The following is a 10,341-nucleotide window of genomic DNA, read 5'->3' on the forward strand; positions in this document are numbered from 1 at the left end:
ACCTATACCTTCTTAAATAACCTGTTTTATGTCTTTTAAATATCAGTGTAACTTAAAAGTTAATGTTCTGCAGTGGACATGGATGTATGAGTCTGGCATACAGGGCAAACAGGTCTTAGCTAGAAGTATAAATTTGGAATTAGCATATTGATAGTAAATGGAGATCATATTATTAAATTGTGTGAAATGGGAGGATGCTATCTTGTGAACCAGTTTTAATAATGCACTAAATGTTTTTATATGTTTATATGTTCATTCTTCTAAAGAGTGAGCGCATGGCTTTTTTTCACATTCATAAAGGCATCAGTGACAAGCAAACGAAGTTGCAAAGAGGACCTGGGACAAGGGGCACCTGGGTGGCTCAGTTGGTTAAGCGGTCCTGGGATCGAGCCCCGCATCAGGCTCCCTGCTTGGCGGGAAGCCTGTTTCTCCTTCTCCCACTCCTCCTGCTTGTGTTCTTTCTCTAGCTGTCTCTCTCTCTCTGTCAGTTAAATAAATAAATAAAATTAAATTAAAAAAAAAAGAGGACCTGGGACCAAACACTGCAACACACATTTTGAAGAAATAGTCTTCACAGGATATTTTAAAGGAGTGGCCAAATAGGTGAAAGAAAAGCTAGAATCCTTTAAGTCGAGGGGCAACAGTGTTTCAAGAATATGGGTGCTGCCATTGATGTCAAATAGTGCAAAAAGCTCAAATAAAAAGAGGATAGAAAGGGTCCACCAGGCTTATCTTCAAGGTACCTTGTCCAGAGTGATTTGTAATGAACTGGTGGGAGCAGAAATCTTTGTGTTGAGGGGTAAATGAGAAGTGAGAAAGGGAACCTCCCTTCTCAAGAGTCTAAACTTAAGTCATTCTGAAACTAGTTATTATAATTACTGACTAGATGATTTGAGTAGATCATGCTGATAAACCAAAGAATTCGTTGTTTAAAGTTTTATTTTTCAAAGGATTGGTTTGGCATCATAAAGGCAAAATGTTGCTAGAGATAGCTTTTTTTTTTTTAAAGATTTTATTTATTTATTTGAGAGAGAGAATGAGAGACAGAGAGCATGAGAGGGAGGAGGGTCAGAGGGAGAAGCAGACTCCCCGCCGAGCAGGGAGCCCGATGCGGGACTCGATCCTGGGACTCCAGGATCATGACCTGAGCCGAAGGCAGTCGCTTAACCAACTGAGCCACCCAGGCGCCCCGCTAGAGATAGCTTTTTAAAAAATAAAACTATTCAATAAAAGGATGAGGACTATGCTGAAAAAAAAAAAACTTAATGTTCTGGTGGTTTCCAGGGGCTAGGAAGAGATTGGAGAGTGACTGCTTGAATACAGGGTTTTCTTTTGAGGGGATGAAAACATTTTAGAACTTGATGTAGATGGTGGTTGTATAATGTGAATTTACTAAATGACACTTTAAAATGATTATTTTAAAAAATAAAATGAAGGGCTAGCCCTGCTTAGGATTTCCAGGAACCATGGAAGCGGCAGCAACAGTTGGAGTTTAAGCACTTTTGTGACAGTCTCCGGGTTCCCTGTGAGAGGAAAGGGGAGGATGCCACTAGAATCATCTTCCTCTTTGATGCCACTATCCTCCCTTTTCCCTTACCCTCAGTACCAGACAGTATTACTAACTCTTCCCCTCCCCCAATGTCTTACATCACTTCCCAGGAGATGAAGTGTATTCTTCACTGGTTCCCTACAGGACCTGGTAGCTAAGGCAGTGCCAGGAAAATTACAGCCACTGCTGGAAGGGCTGGAGCAGCTTAGTGTGTCTGGAACAAACCGACCACCCTGTATCTTTGAGTGCCAGCTACGTCTTTGGGATCAGTGGTTTTGAGGCTGGGCTGAGCAGGAGCGCAATGATTTTGTCAGGTACCTGGAGGTCAGTGAGCCAGACTTTGTGGCAAAGCTTTACCAGGCAATGGCTGCTATGGCTGGTAAAGACTGATGGGCATTAAAATCAAAGAAGATAATCACAGCTGATGGAGCTGCAACTTTATGAGAACTTCAAATGTGTCACTTAAAGGTCTAGGGATGGTATCCTGATCGGCTGACTGAACTTGTTGACCAGTACTGGCTTGATTATTTCTTTGGGGGTGGGGAGGGGCAGAAGGAGAGAGAAAGAATCCATGCCCAGCACTGAGCCCGACGTGGGGGCTCCCTGCTCAGCGAGGAGCCTGCTTCTCCCTCTAACCCTCCCCCCTCTCATGTACTCTCTCTCTCATTCTCACTCTCTCAAAATAAATAAATCTTAAAAAAAAAAGTTGGATGCTTAGCGGGGGAAATCGGAGGGGGAGACGAACCGTGAGAGACTATGGACTCTGAGAAACAAACTGAGGGTTCTAGAGGGGAGGGGGTTGGAGGGATGGGTTATCCTGGTGATGGGTATTAAAGAGGGCACGTTCTGGGACACCTGGGTGGCTCAGTCGGTTAAATGTCTGCCTTCAGCTCAAGTCGTGATCCCAGGGTCCTGGGATCGAGTCCCACATCGGGCTCTGTACTCAGCGGGGAGCCTGCTTCTCCCTCTGCCTGCCGCTTCCCCTGCTTGTGCTCTCTCTTGCTCTCTCGCTCTGAAAAATAAAATAGTTTTTAAAAAAATAAAGAGGGCACGTTCTGCATGGAGCACTGGGTGTTACAAGCAAACAATGAATCATGGAACACTACATCAAAAACTAATGATGTAATGTATGGTGATTAACAATAAAAATTAAAAAAAGATATATATATATATATATAACAACAACAACAACAAAAGAGTTGGACGCTTGGCCGACTGAGCCACCCAGGCGCCCAAGCCTTGATTATTTCAATGTTAACAGCCTATCAACTGGACTGCTCACATGTTTTCCATCTAAGTAAATCCAGGTCAGCAGTCTGCCTCCTAGCTTGCTCCTTTCTACATGTCAGACCGTCCCAAGAATTCCGTGGCTTCTTTTACAAGTATGACCAGAAGGAACCTACACATTATAACTCAGGCGTATTGCTGGCCCATGGGGCTATAAAGTAGAGCCTTCCTACTCCAGAAACAGGAGAGAAGGACAATAAAAGGTCATGCAACTGGATTCACATGGCTGGTTTCACTGCTCTTACCAGATTCTGGCCTAATTATGTGACATCCCAACTATTAGCTTTCCTAGTGATGATTTTGTAAAATTATAGAAAAATCAGGAGAGGGAGATAATTAGTTACTCCTTCCACACTGATGTTTGTTTGAATCCAAATAGCAATGACTTTTCCTAAAGCATTTGTGATATTCTTGGAGCTGGTAACAGATTCCTATTCTGTAAGTTTGCTCTGTGATAGGAAAACAAGTGACACTTTTTATAGGTTAAAGGGTTTATTTTTTGTATCAAAATAATCTTTAAAATACAATGATTATGTTTGGAGACTTTCACCTCAATTCAAAAAATGCCTTAGACACATAAAGAAACAGGATGACTTCAAGTCCTTGGAATGAATTTGTGAAACAAATTATGATACTGAATTAAGAAAAGCAATCAGGAGTGTTTTCAGGCATATTTCTCCAGATGAGACACAACTTAAAGTTCTTTCCTAATTTTTTTATGTAGTTAGATTACATTAAATCAGATTTTTTAGAGAAGGTAATATTCCTGGGGCGCCTGGGTGGCTCAGTTGGTTGAGTGTCTGTCTTCAGCTCAGGTCATGATCTCAGGGTCCTGGGATCAAGTCCCACATCAGGCTCCTTGCTCAGCAGGAAGCCTGCTTCTCCCTCTGCCTGCCACTCCCCCCTGCTTGTGCTCTCTCTCTTTGTCTCTCTGATAAATAAATAAATTAATTAATTAAACTCTTTAAAAAATATATATAATATTCCCGCTTGTTTTTCTTTTTTTTTCTTCTTTTATGGTATTTTCACTAAGTGAAAACTGGTAATAAGCTGCCTACCATATTCCTGGCCCTTAACTACATGCTAGGGATATAAAAATAAACCAACCATAGTTCCTGTGCTCAAGATAAAATAATTGTAACCCATTACTACAGTTCCTTGAACAACACCAGGGATTAGGGACACTGGCATCTCCACACACACACCTCACAGCTCGCTGTCAAAGATCCATGTATAATTTTTGACTCCCTTTCAAATATTTAATTACTAATAGCCTGTAAGACTGGAAGCCTTACCAATATCCTAAACAGTTAATTAACACATATTTTGTATGCTATATGTATTGTATACCGTATTCTTACAATTCAGTTAAAAATATTTTTAAATGGGGCGCCTGGGTGGCTCAGGTCATGATCCTGGAGTCCCAGGATCGAGTCCCACATCGGGCTTCCTGCTTGGCAGGGAGTCTGCTTCTCCCTCTGACCCTCTTCCCTCTCGTGCTTTCTATCTCTCGTTCTCTGTCTCTCAAATAAATAAAATCTTTAAAAATAAAACATATATATATTTTTAAATGTTAAAATCATAAGGAAAATACATTTACAGTACTATACTATTATCAGAAAGAATCTGCATGATAAGTGGACCCACACAGTTCAAACCCATGTTGTTCAAGAGTCAACTGTAAAATAAGTATAGTAATAGAGCTCTACACAAAGAGGGATGGTGTTGGGGCACCTGGGTGGCTCAGTGGGTTGAGTATGCCTGACTCTTGGTTTCTGTTCAGGTCATGATCTCCGGGTCATGAGATACATCCCCATGTCGGGCTCTGCGCTTAGCAGGGAATCTGCTTGAGATTCTCCCTCCCCTGCTCCATGTCTCTCTCTCTCTCTCTCTCTCTCTCTCTCAAATAAATCTTCAAAGAGGGATAGTGTAAGCATACAGAAGGGAATGATTTACTCTGCCTGGGCAAGTGTCAGGGAAATCTAAAATCACTCTAAAGGGGAAGCTAAGTGGTAATTTAGTCCTTAGGGATGAATAACTGTTTGCCATTCAGAGAGCACAACCTGTAGAGAGGCCCAGAGGCATGAAAGTAACACAGATTTGGGAATTACAGGCAGTTGAGTGAGGCTGGAGTACAGTGTACATATGCAAAAATATGATCCAAAGTAGGGCTAGGAAGGCAGGCAGGGGCCTTCATAGTTGGGTTTTTTAATCCAGGTTAAGGAGCTCAGGCTTGATCATTCCCAGTGGTTCTCAACATTGGCTATAACTGGGGAGTTTTGAAAAACCCCAATGGATGTGTCCCTCCCCTAGAGTTTTTAATGGGTTTGGGGAACAGCCTAGCATCAGGATTTCTAAATACTCCCTAGTTAAGCACCTAAGGTTGAGAATCACTACTGTAGACCATTGCAAGTCACTAAAGAGATTTTAATTTTAGGTGGATAATGACAAAATCTGATGTTTATTTTAGAGGAGCAGTTCCCAAGCTTGCCCAAGGATAAGGATTACCCAAGACACATGTTAACAATACAGATTCCTAGGTCCTGCCCTTGACCATTGAATGATAATCCCCAGGAGAAGGACCTAGGAATTTTGTTTTGTTAACCTCTGTTCCAAGTGATATTTACACTCAAGCAAGTTAGAGACCTGGTAGTGCTTCTCAAATTTAATGAGCATAGGAATTACCAGGGATTGTTAATGCTGTTAAAACTCAGATTCTAATTCAGTAGATCTGAGGTTGGGCCTAATATTCTGCTTTTCTTTTTTTCTTTTTTTTTTAAGATTTTATTTTATTTTTTTTTAAAGATTTTATTTATTTATTTGAGACAGAATGAGAGAGAGAGAGAGAGAGAGAGCACGCTCACATGAGAAGGGGGAGGGTCAGAGGGAGAAGCAGACTCCCTGCCAAGCAGGGAGCCCGATGTGGGACTTGATCCAGGGACTCCAGGATCATGACCTGAGCCGAAGGCAGTTGCTTAACCAACTGAGCCACCCAGGCGCCCCATATTCTGCTTTTCTAACAAGCTCCCTTAACGCCAACGGTGCTAGTTCAAGGACTACACTTGGAATAGCAAGGTTTAGAAATCTGGAAGCTGTGCAAAGGATGGATTAGAGGATGGTTAGACTGATATGAGAGACAAATTAGGTTAGTAGTTCTTAACTTGGGAGTAATTTTGTCCTCTTAAGGGATATTCGGCAATGACTGGAGGCATTTTTGTTTGCATTTTTGGTTGTCACAGTTCGGGTGCTGGCATGCTACCTGGAGTCTAGTGAGTAGAAGCCAGGGATGCTACTAAAAATCCTGCAATGCACAGGACAGCTCCCCATAACAAAGAATTATCCAGCCCAAAATGTCACTAATGCCAATCCCTGAATTAAGTAAACACCTGGTGGGCGCCTGCGTGTCTCGGTTAGGCAGCTGCCTTCGGCTCAGGTCATGATCTCAGGGTCCTGAGATGGAGCCACGTATTGGGCTCCCTGCTCATGGGGGAGTCTGCTTCTCCCTCTCCCTCTGCCGCTCCCCCTGCTTGTGCTCTCTTGCGTGCACTCTCTCTCTCAAATAAAATCTTTAAAAAAAAAAAAGTAAACCCCTAGTCAAGAAGAGCTGTATGCTTTAAGATACTGGCAGTGGGGATAGAATAGGAACCACAGAGAGTCACATAACTGGCCATGTATGGGATCACAGTCAGGGATGACTTTCCAGAAATAATGAATGTTAATAGATTCCAGGTGGGGTTAGTTGGCATCAGTGACAGACCCTTAAGAAAATGTTCCAGAGGTTTCAGATCGTCTATTTAGGCATTAGTTCCATCAAATTTCCCAATGGTAAGAATCACTGTGGAGGATTTATTAACTATACAGATCAATAGTGTGATGCACAGTTTTGTGAAACATCCCAGGCTGTTCTTAACCAGGCAAGTTCAGGGCACCTGGGTGGCTCAGTTGGTTAAGCGACTGCCTTCGGCTCAGGTCATGATCCTGGAGTCCCGGGATCGAGTCCCACATCGGACTACCTGCTCAGCGGGGAGTCTGCTTCTCCCTCTGACCCTCCCCTCTCTCATGCTCTCTCTCTCTCTCAAATAAATAAAATCTTAAAAAAAAAAAAAAACAGGCAAGTTCAAGGCCAGCAGAAGAGGATAAAGGCCAAGAGTATGGAGCTCCAGGTTCATACAACCTCCCTGACGCTGCACCACCAAACCCAATTGAACTTCACTGTTTACTGACTTCATCATCACTTCAGGAAATAATTATAGAAAATAACATTGTACAGAAATTAGAAGATATATAAACAACACAAAAAGATAAAAAAAAAAACCAAAACCTATAGTCCCGGGGCGCCTGGGTGGCTCAGTCGTTAAGCGTCTGCCTTTGGCTCAGGTCATGATCCCGGGGTCCTGGGATGGAGCCCCGCATCGGGCTCCCTGCTCGGCGGGAAGCCTGCTTCTCCCTCTCCCACTCCCCCTGCTTGTGTTCCCTCTCTCGCTGTCTCTCTGTCAAATAAAAATCTTAAAAAAAAAAGAAACAACTATAGTGCCCACTCAGAGGTCATCTTTTTAAAGATTTTATTTATTTGAGAGACAGAAAGAGACAGATCACAAAAGGTGGGGCGGGGGGTTGGAAGGGCAGAGGGAGAGGGAGAAGCAGACTCCCTGCTAAGCGGGAAGCCTGACATGGAGCTTGATCTCAGGACCCTGGGATCATGACCTGAGCAGAAGGCAGTCAGAGGTCATCTTTTTAAAGATTTTATTTTTAAGTAACTGCTACACCCGACATGGGGCTCAAACTCACAACTGTGAGATCAACAGTGGCACACTCCCCAAACTGAGCCAGCCAGCGACTGTCGATCTTGGGGTTGTGAGTTCAAGCCCCAAGTCGGGTGTAGAGATTACTTAAAATTTTTTTTAAAACATTTTTGTTACAGTTATTTTTTACATGAAGGAAAATGTGTAAATCTTAAGTTGTATATGTTATAATGAATTTTTTCCAGCCTGACTGAGGTATAATTTACAGAGTAAGATGTACCCATTTTCAGTATATAGTTTGATGAAATTTAGTAATTGTATGCAGTTGTATAACTACCACTACAATTCATACATAGAACATTTCCACCACATCAGAACGTTTCCTTGTGCCCTCTGATCTTCCCTGCCCTCCCCACATCCTCCCCACCACACACTAATCAGTCAACTGCTGATCTTTTTGTCACTATAGTTTTGCCTTTTCTAGAATTTCTTTTTTTTTTTTTAAAGATTTTATTTATTTGACAGAGAGAGACACAGCGAGAGAGGGAACACAAGCAGGGGGAGTGGGAGAGGGAGAAGCAGGCTTCCCACTGAGCGGGGAGCCCGATGCGGGGCTCGATCCCAGGACCCCGGGATCATGACCTGAGCCGAAGGCAGACACTCAACGACTGAGCCACCCAGGCGCCCCTCTTTTCTAGAATTTCATACAAAATGTATGTATGCACAGTATGTAACCTTTCGTATTTGAGTTCTGTCATTTAGTGTAAGGTTCTGAGATTCATTCATGTTGTATGTGTAAAGAATTTTCTATTGCTGAGCAATTTTCCATACTGTGGATTTTTGAAGAAGAACGAGAAGGAGAAGAAAAGAAGAAGAAGAAGGAGGGGGGAGACGAAGAAGAAAAGAAAAAGAAAACACAGGCCCAAAATGGTGTTACTTAGACTGAGTTCCCAAACCAGTGCTTAATTAATACATAATCTAACTGCAGTTTCAACCTCCCCTAGAAATGTAGTCCTAACTGGATGGGACCTCAGAGCTGCTTACAGCTTGTAGCCCGTATGTTCCCACATGGTTTGCACTCATCTTTTAACACTTTCCCCTTTCTCACTTTTCCCATCCTTGCCATTTCTCAACTCCAGGCATGATCCTACCTCAAAGCTTCTGCACCTGCTGTTCTAGTTATCTGGAATGCTTTTCCCCCGGACGCCTACATGGCTGACTCCTTCAGCTCCTTCAAGTCTGCTTAAATGGCACTTTCTCAAAAGGCCTATTAACTACCCTATCCAAATGTGACTCTGTCCCCCTCCAATCCCATTGTTGCGCAACCAATGTTCAAACTTTTTTCATCTTGCGAAACTGAAACTCTCTACCCAGTAAGTAACTTTCCTTTCCTCCTTCCCTCCTGTTCCTGGCAACCACCATTCTAATTTCTAGAAGTTAGACTACACTAGACACTTCATATAAGGGGAATCATAAGGTATGTCTTTTTGTGACTGGATTATTTCACTTGACACAATGTCCTCAAGGTTCATTGATGTTGTTTCATGTCAGAATTTCCTTTTTTTTTTTTTTAGAAGCAGTGGTAAATCAATTTACTCTTTTTTTAAAGATTTTATTTATTTATTTGAAAGAGAGAGAGCATGAGCTGGGGGAGGGATAAGCATACTCCTGGCTGAGCAAGGAATCTGATGTGATGTGGGGGCTCCATGTGGGGCTGGATCCCAGGACCCTGATCATGGCCCAGGCCAAAGTCAGACACTTAACTGACTGAGCCACCCAGGCTCCCCCGAATTTCCTTCTTTTTAAGGCTCAATAACATTCCATTGTATGTGTATACATTTTCTTTATCCATTCATCTGTCCTTGGACTGCAGCCCAATTTTTAATCCGTAAGATACACCATGTCTTTCGATACTAGTCTTGAGTGACTCATTTATTTAAGTATCCCCTGTATTCTGGGAAGTCCTTGGCTGTATTCTTAAGTTTCGTTTTCTTCTTTAAATTTCGTGTTCTTCCTTTGCCTTGGGAAACATCCATTGTTTCTATTTTGAAGCAGATCCTCCCACCCCCATCTCCCACAGAAGGAACTCAGCCTGTAGGAAGATTTCCAGGCAACAAAAGTGGTGGGGGTGGGGAGAGGTGTTAATGTGCTCCAATGCCAATCTTCTCTCCTTACTCAGTCCTCTTCTAAACCCTCTCTCCCAGCTGCCTCCTGCAAACCCCAAATGCTTTGCCTTTACTGTGCCTTCTCTGAACTTCCCACCTTAGAACCCTAACACCACCAGCTTCCGCCAACACCCTGAAATTTCAGTGCCCCCTTAACTACTTGCCCAAGGAACAGGGTCTTTTCCCCAAGGAACACTGCTCTCCTCCTCAGAATCTGGTGCCAGTTCCTTGTGCGCCCCCCCCGCCCCCTGCAAACATACACACCATACTCAGAGAGCTCTGGGTTAAGGAAAGTTGACTTTCCTGCAGTTGCTTCACTTTTTTTTTTTTTAAGTAGGCTCCATGCCCAACGTGGGGCTTGAACTCATTACCTGAGATCAAGAGTCGCACACTCTAGCAATGAGCCAGCCAGGTGCCCCTCCTGCAGCTACTTCAAATACAAATGGTACTTCTTTTCCCTAGGGATAGAGGTTTTTCTCAGTTCTGTGAAAAATGAGTAAGAGCGTCTAAAACACTCTGTTTAGGGCGCCTGGGTGGCTCAGTTGGTTAAGCGACTGCCTTCGGCTCAGGTCATGATCCTGGAGTCCTGGGATCGGGT

At 43.1% G+C, this 10,341-nt stretch overlaps 1 protein-coding gene and 1 pseudogene across 1 annotated transcript in view; both read left to right on the plus strand.

Moving 5' to 3' along the window:
- The window catches only part of RBL1 (RB transcriptional corepressor like 1), a 75,029-nt gene that overhangs the window by 61,466 nt on the left and 3,222 nt on the right, over positions 1-10,341 (plus strand). The gene's annotated exons all lie outside the window — the stretch shown is intronic.
- LOC112827918 (uncharacterized protein C14orf119 homolog) lies at positions 1,237-2,062 on the plus strand (annotated as a pseudogene).

The sequence above is a fragment of the Callorhinus ursinus genome, unplaced genomic scaffold (assembly GCF_003265705.2).
Source record: "Callorhinus ursinus isolate GAN/ISIS: 27379988/994484 unplaced genomic scaffold, GSC_fseal_2.0 scaffold38, whole genome shotgun sequence".
NCBI classification, from domain to species: Eukaryota; Metazoa; Chordata; class Mammalia; order Carnivora; family Otariidae; genus Callorhinus; species Callorhinus ursinus.